This window comes from Scaptodrosophila lebanonensis, unplaced genomic scaffold (assembly GCF_003285725.1).
Source record: "Scaptodrosophila lebanonensis strain 11010-0011.00,11010-0021.00 unplaced genomic scaffold, SlebRS2 tig00000001-arrow-pilon, whole genome shotgun sequence".
Classification (NCBI taxonomy): Eukaryota; Metazoa; Arthropoda; class Insecta; order Diptera; family Drosophilidae; genus Scaptodrosophila; species Scaptodrosophila lebanonensis.
In genome coordinates this window covers 981,817-993,822 of record NW_022060529.1, presented here as the reverse complement: position 1 = coordinate 993,822, position 12,006 = coordinate 981,817, and the positions used below count along the sequence as shown (strand labels likewise).

The window sequence follows — 12,006 nt, the reverse complement described above, 5'->3', positions numbered from 1 at the left end:
AGCTCGGGTTCCGAGATTTCATTAGTTAATGCGTCTACGGCTATTTCTCAGTCATGAATCGTACTAGCTCGACGCGATCTAAGTATGCCAGGTTCGATTGATTTAAGATATTCTCTCTTTCCAGCTAACTTCCTACTCCGAATTACGCTAATTTGTCTTATTTTATATCGACCAGTGTTCTGCCTATTTGAAAATTACTTTCGAAACGCTTTAGCTTTGGCAAAATTCCTTTGTATGCGCGGCCCATCTAATGGTGGCTCAACCTCTAATCCATGGCTAAGCCCAATCCTCACTTCCAGTTTCGTCGAAAACTTTAGCCTGCTTCAACGCTTTTGCGCGATTCCATCGCCATCACCATCGCTACCGCCTTTGGGTTTAATTGCTTTCATCTCTGCAGTAGTCGCGTACCAACTTTGCTCCACTTTCTTGGCACATTTTTATCTTTATCCTTTGAGTTGCCCCTCCTTTGTTGAAGTTTTATATCGCCCCAGCTCTGGGTATCTTCAATTACTTGAACTTTCTGGCGCTGCGCTCACCTTGCGCTTTTGCGGCCAGACTTTCGCTTAATTTGGCCATGGAAGTTTTTTGCGTGGTCGTAAATTGCTTGTTCGACTACTCATGACTATTCTAGGCGAGTATTTCGAGTATCTCGCAGGACTTGCTCCACTCGAAATCTGCTTTCCAATTCTCTCTACACACGCCCTTACAGTTCTCTCTCTGTCTCTTTGTCCGCCAATTTCGCACTGCTGACTTAAACTTTTGCGCAGCACTTGCCTAACCCTTTCACTTGTTTTTGGGCATCTTCATCATTTGCCCATCAACATGATTTTCATTTCACAAAATATTGAAAGCACTCCACCCAGTTTGTTTGGCAACATGGGTCCCTTCCGTACATCCCTTTCACTCTGTTTGTATTTTTTCTCCTTTTTGCCGACTCATTTGCTTATCCTGCCGCATTATGATCATATCTTTGACTTTTCCATGTTAACCAATTGCCCTTATGAAGACATCTCCACTTATTGCAACTCATCCGACTGCACACCCATGTTTCATTTGCCATAATTTAGCCTCGCTCTCCAGTCCCTTGCAACAACCCCCACACATGTCTGCCGCCTTCCTTCCCATCCACGTCTCGCCTAGCTGTTCGCCCCCTTTAGTATCCCAAGCAGCCAAGCAACCGAGCACCCAAGCACCCATGGCGCTGTTACCATTGCATTAACTCAAACCGTTCGTGGCCATAAACTACTGCCACACTAAAACACATGCAGGCTGCTGCCACGCCCTCTGCACTCACACATATGCGCAGCGCCATTTTAGCAAGTTTTAGCTTCATTGCGTTGACGATTTTTGATGGCTCCATTGAGTTTATTGCAACGACTTCCACCGACTTCCAACGACGCCGCCACCGACAACTGCAGCACACTTTCAGTTTTTCCACAGTTTCTACAGCAACAGCGCAGCCATGAATTATTTTCATATTTTACGAGTGGAACCATGAACTATATAGTAGTACTATATTCGTAATGTCTAGGACGAGGCAGCCAGTCAATCGCTCTTTGTCAGAGTAATCGTAAAAATTCTTTTCGTCCTGTGGCAGGCAACAAATAATAAGCAGCGCAAACAAAGATTTCGATATCAAGTAAATAAGATGACAACAAGAGAAAACTCTCGACTCAGGACATCACTGTCTGACCTATACACTGACAAAAGCAATGCCGTGAATACATACATATGTATATCAATACTTGTACAGACCGATTCCATTTTTATGAATTTAAAATATGAATTCAAATACCACTCTTATTTGATTTTCGGAAAATTCAATCTTTAATTTAAGAACTTTGCGGACAATTACACACTAATACAGGAAAACAAATTGGAGAACAATCCTATCACATGATCTCTGAAGATGTCTTAATAATCAGACCTGTGAGTGCAATTACCTTCCTGTACTGTGCTAGATTGCTTTTTTCGATATAATTTTAAATATTTTCTCGCCAATTATTTGAATAGATGTGGGAGCTGACAGGTAATCAGATACGTGTAATCGATGACATTTTTACAAAGATGTATTTAATTTAATTTTTTTATGTTATTTCACCTTAATTATTAATGTCCGAGGAGAATTACAATTAAATACTCGCTGTACTACATGTATGCATTTGTAGATCAGAAGAGGGTGAAGTAGAGATTTTGAAACGTTATACCAAAACAGCTATTGGACTCTTGAAGTGAGGGCTCCAATCTCAAGAATATTTGTAGGAAACTTTTTACTTACACTAATAAAAAAAACCACGTAAATTTAAATATTTACAAAATAAAATAAAATAAATATTTTTACTATCGATTTCTCACCGTAGTGTGTTTTAGGAAGTTTGCACACTTCAATTTCAAGCTTGATATTAAATTATTAAATTTAAAGTGTGACGATATTAAATCACAAGTGATGATGTGGACGTGGGCTTGATTCACGTCAAAGGTTTATTTTTTATAGTTATAAAATTCTTTTCCTACTTTTTTGTCTACCCTACTGCATTTAACTCTTTTCAATAATGACATTTCCATAATTTACATAAATATGTATATTTTGTAAAGAACCATTTAAAGCAGATAAGTAATTTCCAAATTATTTTGTTATTATTAAATAATTACTTGAACTTTTTATGTTTTTTGGATGGTTTGGATCATTATTAATGTTAAAAGCGGAGAAAAACTAATAACGATACACTTACTGGACACGCTCCTAACGATCCCAAATGTAACACTTTATATTTATAACCGAGTTGAGAATTCTAGTCAATGTTTGTCTCTTTTTTACCTTTAAAAAAATTCGATTTAACTATTCAAATATTAAAATTCCATATATTTCTAGTATGTATACATTGACTACAAAAAAACTTCAAAATAATGTTGAGAAAAATATTTAAATTTAGTATGGAATACTTGTATAGTAAATTTAACTATTTCTTATTTGAAGTGTATGCGCCCACTGAAATTAAATATATCAAACATTAAATTGAACGAAAGATTAACGCTTTGCTTAGAATATTATTCATATTTAAATCAGTAATTGAATATGCTTTTAGAAAAATTTAATTTGTTTATATTTGATTTGAATATGAAATAGTAGAACATATAATTGCATATGAAAATATTCATTTATACTATGCAACTTTTTTTTAGTGTATCCTGCCTGAAGAATTTTGTATTGTATGTGCATTCTGAGCTCGGTTTTAAGATACATAATGGCTTCCAAATATTTTGAAACAAATGAATACTCCTCCCTGAAATATTTCTCCCTGTACTCCCATTATAGGTTACAAATGGAATGCAAATTGGCTTCAAATTGTTCGTTTGCTTTTCGTTCAGTGCATTGATGGCTTTCGTTAGCCAAGTTAGTCCAAGTGAGTGAAAAATGTAACAAGTGCCGTGCCAGCATGTTTGCGTGTGTGTGTGCGTGTGCGTGTGTATGTGTGTGTGTGAATCTTATATTCATATTTATTGAATTTACGCTTGACGGCGTCGGGCACAAAGGGGAGCATTTGTTGTTGTTGCTGCTGTTATTGTAGCTGCTGCTGTACAGGTCTTCGGTTTTCACTTAAGGGTGGCAGCACATTACGCATTCATATGTATGTGTATATATGTGTATATGTATGTGTATGTCTAAAAGTGTGCTCTGTAAAGGGATCCGGCTTCGACTGCGACTTAGAGGATGTGGATATTTATGTGGCTTGCAACGCGGCGCATCGCGGACTTCTTTCTTTTCATAAATATTAAAACAGCTAAAAACATCAGCGCGCGCAGAAGTCAAAAGTTCTCGCCCGAACGTGCTGCCTTATATTGAGTAGCATACACACACACACAAACACACACACACACACACAAACGCATACACACAAACACATGCCTATATATGTTTGCATATGTACAAGAGCAGCGGCATGCGGTCTGCATGTTGTTGTTGTCTAGCTGCATTGGCATTTGCAGCTGCACTTGCAACACGTTCGAACGCGCCATTCGCGACTTGTATGTGCGACTGCGGTTGTGGTTTGTGTCTCGGCTACGCACCAACTTATATTATACGTAAGTATAAGAGCACTTTGCTTATAAAATCTTTCGAAATTGCTCGCAGCTGCCATATAAGTTGGAATATAAGTTGCGCTTATACATAGCATATAACAGTTACGCTGACCTCTTATACAAACACGTTTGCATTCATATAAGTTGCGCGTATAAGTTGCGGGTATAAGTTGTGATACGTGTTTGGGCCTACCACAAAAACAAAACAACTGTTGATGGTGGGTCGGTGGTTGGCTGCTTGGTTGGCAAGTGGCTTATTACTTGGAATTGTGGGTGGCGCCAAAAACAATGCCAAATTAATTGAATTAATTAAAGTCATCTGATAAAATATTTGCTCAAAATAATTCGCCAATTCATTTCATAATTAATAATGCTCGCATGTCTTCCTATAGCAACGTGTCTTTAATGCATAAATCCATTCCATTTTAAACATTGTTAATTTTTAGTAAATATTAAATTATTCATAGTGGAATCGAGCTTCCAATTAACTCTAATCTTCACATCTCTTCTATTGCAAACGACGATTGCTCTGTTCTTTTAGATTGTTTTAATTTATAAGTTTTGTGGCCGACCAACAAGTAATTATTTTACGGAATAGTTATTGCAGAATATTTTCGGCTTTGTTCCTCAACTTTTAACAAACCTTTTGCCACACACGGCTGTAAGTCGAGTGTAGCTTACCGGACTAGCTAATATTCCCCTTTTTTTTCTAAGCTGCAGCAAAGACCCTCTCTATTGGAAAGATCGACAAAAAATACGGTTTGCTGTTCTTTCTATATCCTTACAGCTCATGAAGGACGAAGCCAAAGAGTTATCTGATGCGTTGGAACAGAAAAGGTGTGAAGGGAGTAGAGCATGGCTGGATACATTTAAAAAATCTTGATAGGCCTTTAAATTGTACATCCAACAAAATACAACCATTTAAAAATGAGCGATGCCTTGCTGGGAATCAGATATTCTATCTTCTACTCGGTTTTTTTCAATATCTGGATATTGTAATGGCTTTCAAGAAGACCCCTCATTATAAGCATATATGTGTGTATATGATCCGCAGGAGGATCAAGCGAAGAAACACCAAACATAATGGCCATTTCATTTTGTACCGTAGTAGTATAATAACGTCTCAATCTTTCCACTAAATCATATAGCATCCATAGGAAGGATTGGTGTAACAAAATGTGTCTTCGGCTATGGCGGACAGAGGGGCGGGTATTGGGTGTACAGGAGTTTACTGGACTTTCCAATTCCCTCGTAACATTTCACAAAGTTTGCGACTCACGCTCGAAAAAGTTGTTACCTTTGTTCACAAAAATTAAACACCACATCATTTTCGAATAACGCACATTTTTCACAAATTAATCGCCCACACTCTCTCTCACACACACACACACACACACACACACACACACACACACATGCACACCGACCGAATACGGACAAATCAAAGCCACTGTGTGGCACTGTGGACCGTAAAATAAATGCGGACCACGGCGAATATCGCGGCATTTGATTCTCAAAGCAAACTCACACGGACACGCACACTATACACATTTTTGGTCGATGGAGGGGGGGAGGCGGGCTACATAGGGGTTGCAGTGGCGGGCAATAACTCTGCGTGCCACATACAAAGCGAAACTGCTGTTGTTGTTGTTGCACTTGAAACTTTCAACCTGCGAACAGCGCGCTGAGCGCCCGCAGCACAAGCCTTTTGATAAAGCCGGGGGGAGGAAGTGCAGCGCGCACAGCGATTTAAATTAACCAGAACTACAACAACAACAACAACAACATAATAGCGACACATACAAAAATTTCTATTTCTTTGATCTCCAGTTTTCATACATACGAGTGTATCCCAAAAATACTTGTAGGTCCTGTATATTTCATTTGAAATATCAGCGAAAAGGAGACTACGCTAGCCCGACTTCGGAGACTAATCTGCATTAGCTTTTAAAGAGCTAGGCTGACAAGTTGTTGAACTCTCAAGAACTCTGCCCAAGCCTCATTTGTTCTGCATCTAAGCAGCCACTACTAAGGCCCAGCTCGTCGATCTGACGATCAGAACCAGCTTAAACTTCAAAGAAAGAGAGAATAAACATTGGAAGCCACTTTTATTTTTAAGTAAAATATAAAATATTCCAACAATCTGCACCCACCCTTTACCGATGTTGACGAAACTTCAGATATTGAAGAGCCATTTTAAAAATGTAAATGTGATTTTCTAAAGATTAAAGACTTTATTTATGACCCCTGTCCTGGGTTCAACAATTATTAAATTGCCTGATAACCTTAAATTTTCAATCATGGGATTCCTCTCAGGCCCCATATTACAAAAATCAGAAAGATTGATCTTTACCGATCTTCTCTATGGCAGCTATACTTATAATAGAGTAAATGCTCTCTTTCTAATGTTGTCAAGATATCTTCATAAACAAACAAGTAATCCTACTAGGAGTCATTTTTCCACCGATCGGACTTTCGCAGCTTTATAGAAAATGATGAAAATGAGTCTTATATGGTTTGAAATAAACTTGTTCTGTGCATAGATAAGACAAATCTACATATCATGTTTTATGACCCTAGCTATACATATCTTGTTGTGGTATTAATCATATAGTTATCGATGTTAGTCCACTCCAATGTAATTTAGTTATCGATGTAAGAAGTAAACGCAGTAGTAGTAGTAGTAGTAAACGCCCGCATTCATCATTTATTGGAGGTATAACAATCTATATGTACAGGGTGCGCCATCTTTTATGTCGGTGTGTAGATATTGAATAGCTTTGTCATTAGTGAACCGATTGACTTGAGTAGACCAGTGTTGAAAGCCTCAGTTCAAGAAATTGTACAGAACCAAATTATATAAAAATATCTCATACTTGAAAATCGGAGGTCAATGAGGTCTGCCACGGCTTCCGCCTTCCGTTGATGGGTGCACGGTTCCATTGATGGTAAAATGAGTAGTACAGAAGTGTTGTATCATGTTTTCTTTTCAGTGTAGAATAAGAATAACAAGAACAACTGCGCTTCCGATTTGAACATTTTGACTTTGTGACGTGACCACCCGCAACTTTTTTGGCCCGCAGCGTGGTAATGAAAACGCTGCTCTCCCTCGTAACCCTCTCCATAATGCGTACATGTGTGTGTGTGTGTGTGTGTGTGTGTGTGTGTGTGTGAGGGTTCGTGGTCAACGCCTTGTGCATTGAAACGTGCAACTTCGGCCCGTCAGCGTTCATCTAATTTACGAATTTAAACGGCGCGACCCCAAACGAGTCGACACGAGATGAGATGAGACGAGTCGAGTCGAGAACTGCCCGCCCACCTGCCGCAATTTCGGGCTAATTGAAATGTCTGTCAGCGAGCAGATCGAAAACTAAATGGAACTCAATCAGCGAAAGTTGCAGTCAAGTTTGTCAGCCATTAGAGACCCGTCAAGCTAACCAAATGGGTTTGCGCAAAAAATAAAACACAAAAGCCGAGCTGGAAAACAAAACACCACGCGCATAATTAAAACACAGCAGACAATTAAATATGAATTATTAAGAAACTCTGCCAATGCTGCTGCTGTTGCAATCGGGCCACAGCAGAAGCCCTCAACCAACTTTTCAGCTGATTCACTGATTCGCCAGCGCAAAAATTTTGAGCCCAACTCTGCCACATTCGCAGCAACGAAGACTGCAGTTGCAGCGACAGCGACAGCGACTCGCCATCGGCCGAGTTGAAACAAAACATTGAAATGATTCCCACGCGCCAACAATAGTGAGAGAATTTCGTACCACGGCTGACAACAATCGAGCGGGTTTTCGGGAGCTACCTTTCGACCAAGTCATCTGCCGGTGCAGCACAATGGGCTCTGTACTGAACAAGAGGAGACAGAACCAGCACAGAGCTGTGTCCATTACGATTCAAAATATTGTTGTGCCACTCTGAACTTTGAAGAGTCCAAATCTAGTTCTATCCTTGCTTTCCTTTCAATGTTGTTTTCCTATACTCGATAAAAGAGAAGATATACTAGAAAGTCTAATTATACTTATATAATCCTATGTTATAACTCGACGAATCGATTTAGACTCGTCCGACTGTCTGCTTTATTGCCTCAATGACTTGGGATCAAAAATCTTCCCTTCTAGTAGGATTACTTTGTTGTTTATAAAGATATTTTCAGCATTTCAGCGTCATTGTTTATTGCGCCTTTGCATATTCTAAAGGTTCATTAAAACCTAACCTAAACTTGATTGTAACGCGGAAAAACCTTCAATGGTTTATTCGCTTAAAATACAATTTTGGTAAATTTTCGATTCTTTAATGCGCTGCAGTGCCATTGGTTGAGATATGAACCATATATATCCCACATATGAGACGGAGTAAAAACAAGTTATTTTACCAAAAACTAAAAATCTGAACAAATCGATCGCGCCACATTTGATCAGAAGATATATACAAGTAGAAGGGGTCTGAAATCTGGTCTTAAAATTAATTGGAATTCCAGAATGATGAGAATCTAGGGCATTGGTATTTGCTGAAGATATCATTTAATAATATTCCAGGAATACTACGCTACAGATTCTATTTGATGAAGACTGCGATAACTCGACTTGTCTAATCCACTGTGAGTGGACAGTTCGAAATTGGGGTTACGGAGTGGTGATGGCTGACCACGAGCAATATTGCAAGCAAGTTCGAGGAAAGTCTTTTCAAAATGTTAAAAATTTAATAAAAGAAAAAGTAAAATTTTGACTGTAGACAATAAACAGTATTTTGTATTAAAATGTACATGTGAAACGAGGCCTGTGGCCTCTTTATGTTTTCAAGATTACATAACTTTATTTTCAGTACGGTTCATAGCCCCTGTTTAGGATTTAGCAGAAAGTTCACACGCGTTTTATGTTTCGCAACCACTGTGCCCCAGCAGATTCAGCTTAGCATACGCACACATGCGAGCAGTCGAACAGACAGACAAACGGGCGGACGGACGGACGGACGGACGGACGTTCAGACAGACAGATGCGTGGGAGAATTGCATTTGTATGAGTTTCCGTTTGTGACGCCATTTTCTTTCACAAGCAGCTGGGGGGAAGGGCAACATTTGTCTCCACTCCGCTCCGCTCCTCACTCTCTGCTGTGCGCTGCTTTTTTGTCTAGCTCTAAATAAGTTTTTCCGTTTCTTGTTTGCATATTTTATTTATGTATTTGTTTTTATTGTATTGCAGGAAAGTATCTCTGTATGTATTTTCATTTCGCTTTGGCGTTGGTTACAGGTTCGGGCTTGGGCTTGGGCTTGAGTTTGGGTTTAGGTTCGAGTTTCGGTTTCGGTTTTCTGGTCTGTTTCGAGGTCTGTTGCGTCTGCTGCCATTTAATTAAATGCATAAAACGAAGCCCCGGGGCTAGCCCGAGCTATAAATGTTATATTAAAAATCATTTTTGTAAAACAAACAAGCCGGCAAACAAGAGAAAAGTGTTACATTTTGTAGCTGGTGGGCGTTGCAACGCCACAAATGATACAACTACAAAAATTATAATACGTGCTGCACTTCACATGCAGTGGAAACAGAGCTGCTGCTGAGGTTGATGTTTATGTTGCATATGGAAAATCGGTCGAGCATCGGTCCCAGGGCTCGGTGGGGCGGTATTATGAATTGTTTTTAATTGCATTGAATTTTCTTGAGGCAAATTGCCGGCAGCGGGCTGTGTGAAATGAAAATGGTGGCATAAAGAAGCGTTGCATTGTAAATGAAAATAACTTCCAAACGACGATGATTAAAAACTTTGGGGACAGTTGACGATGCGGAAAAAGCTGCAAAAAAAGCAACGAGCAACGGCAAAAATTAGGTTAGTAGTTGGTGCTGTGGGATGTGGATGTGGACATGGACATGGATGCTGCACCTCATGCCACTTGTTGTTGCTGCTGCCAGTCTGTGTGTGGTCATATGTGCAATTTGATTAAAAATGGTTGCCAGCAAGAAATTGGTCGTCATGGCAGAGTGACGGCAGTTTTGGGCACCCAACCAACCAAAACCGAAAATAGTGTGTAAATGCCGCAGCGGCAAACAGAATCACTTCATTTCAACAGTGTATGTGTGTGTGTGTGTCTGAGTGTGTCTGAGTGTGTGTGATGTGTGGGGTGTAATGGAACGCAATGGACCGGTAAGCTGAATTAATCAAACGAACAATGACAGCGAATGGGCTGATCAATAAAGTGAGGCCAAAGGAGCGCAAAGCACTTCGCTATTGAATTGAAGCTTGGAAGCGATATCACCTTCAGCTAGGGTCATCGTCTTCCTTCCTGAAGTGGACCCATAGATCTTCAACATAATCTGTGCCGCCTCCATTGAAGTCCGTTGAGTCGAGCTAAGGTCTAACTAACACCAAAATCTACGTCCATTTCCACAAACGCTCTATATTCTGCCTTCAAATTCTTGTAATTTTCGATTTCGAAAGGATTTAAGTAAATGACGATTTTCCTACATAAAGTTAAATTGTTTCTTTTAAAACCGTTTTTGTTACAGTCTAGATACATACAGGGTGCGCCATCTTTTATGTCGGTATGTCGGAATAACTTTGTCATTAGTGAGCCGATTGACTTGATTGATATTGTTTTCAAAAATTAGTCTGAAGAAATTGTACTTGAAAATCGGTTGTTTATTTTCAAAGATATTCAATGTTTACATATAGTACCGACATAAAAGATAGCGCACCCTGTATGTCTGTAATGTGAATATTTTTAATTAAAAAAAAACCTTTAAAAAAAACCCCCAAAAATAAAGAAAAGAAATATCTTTAAAGCAGCAAACGTTTTTCTACTTGTTCTCACATTCCAAGTAGTTTTCTAGAGTTTTAAATTTTTCATCTCATCAATAATTCCTATACACATGCCTTAAAAACCCCAAAACGGCACTACAATAGAGAATATCGTTTTGAAAATACAACTCAGGGCTAGACATTAGACTTTAGTGAATAATATCAGAAAATATTCCTGTGAAGTAGAAATGTATTTTCTTGCAACTGCGAAGGTATCATTTTTAAACATTTTTTAGTTTCCGTTATACAAGTATATATATCTATTATTAATTTGCTTAAGTTTAAGGAGCTCTATATTTTTGTAATTACTTAAAACGTATAAATGATCACATTTTTTATTGCACATCTCTTGCATGCATCTTTGCGTTTCTTTAACTTCTTGAGAAATCCTGCCTCGTTTCTCCATCTTTATTCAGCTGTATTTATTATACTTATAATTCCGACATGCCTTTTTTTATAGCTAAAACAAATTGATTTGGCGAACTCAGGAACAAATGAATATCAACCGAATTCATATTCTTTTTCAAATCTCCTCAGATTTTTAAACGAAAAGGCAAATCTTTGCGCAGAGGTTCGTTGCTAAATACGCTCATTGTCAAAATTCGATTAAATTAAAAACAAATTTGAATGTCCTCTTTCTCTTCCTTTCCCCTTATCTTTCTCTTTCTTTCTTCCCCTCTCTATCTCTTTTTCTCTCTGGCTATTTGAACAACAAAAGTCATATTTTTGTGGTCGTACTCAATAAAATAGCCATGTACGAGAATTGTGCGACACCCAATAGAAATACATATATGCTTAACATATCTAAATACTAGTATTGTCTCGAAGAAATAAAGGCAATGCCATAAAGATAAATATGTTGCTGTGTATGAAAAAGCTTTGCGATTTAAAATTAACAGCCCAATGTCCAAGCTCATTTCCTCCAGCTTTTGCATGTGCTAGCACCAAGTTATTCAACCGAATCCTATAGCACCCAGCATTTGCACCAAACGATACAAGCACATGACTTCAAGTTGTTTGGTCACTTGCAAATTTATATCGTACGGTTTCGAAATAGCTATAAAATTATAATTTTTATTATTTTCGGATGTTGAAAATAAATTACAAATGCTCTTAAAACATCTTTCCATT

The 12,006-nt window shown here is 38.5% G+C and overlaps 1 protein-coding gene across 5 annotated transcripts in view; it reads right to left on the bottom strand.

Moving 5' to 3' along the window:
- The window catches only part of LOC115634030, a 147,125-nt gene that overhangs the window by 131,658 nt on the left and 3,461 nt on the right, over positions 1–12,006 (bottom strand). The gene's annotated exons all lie outside the window — the stretch shown is intronic.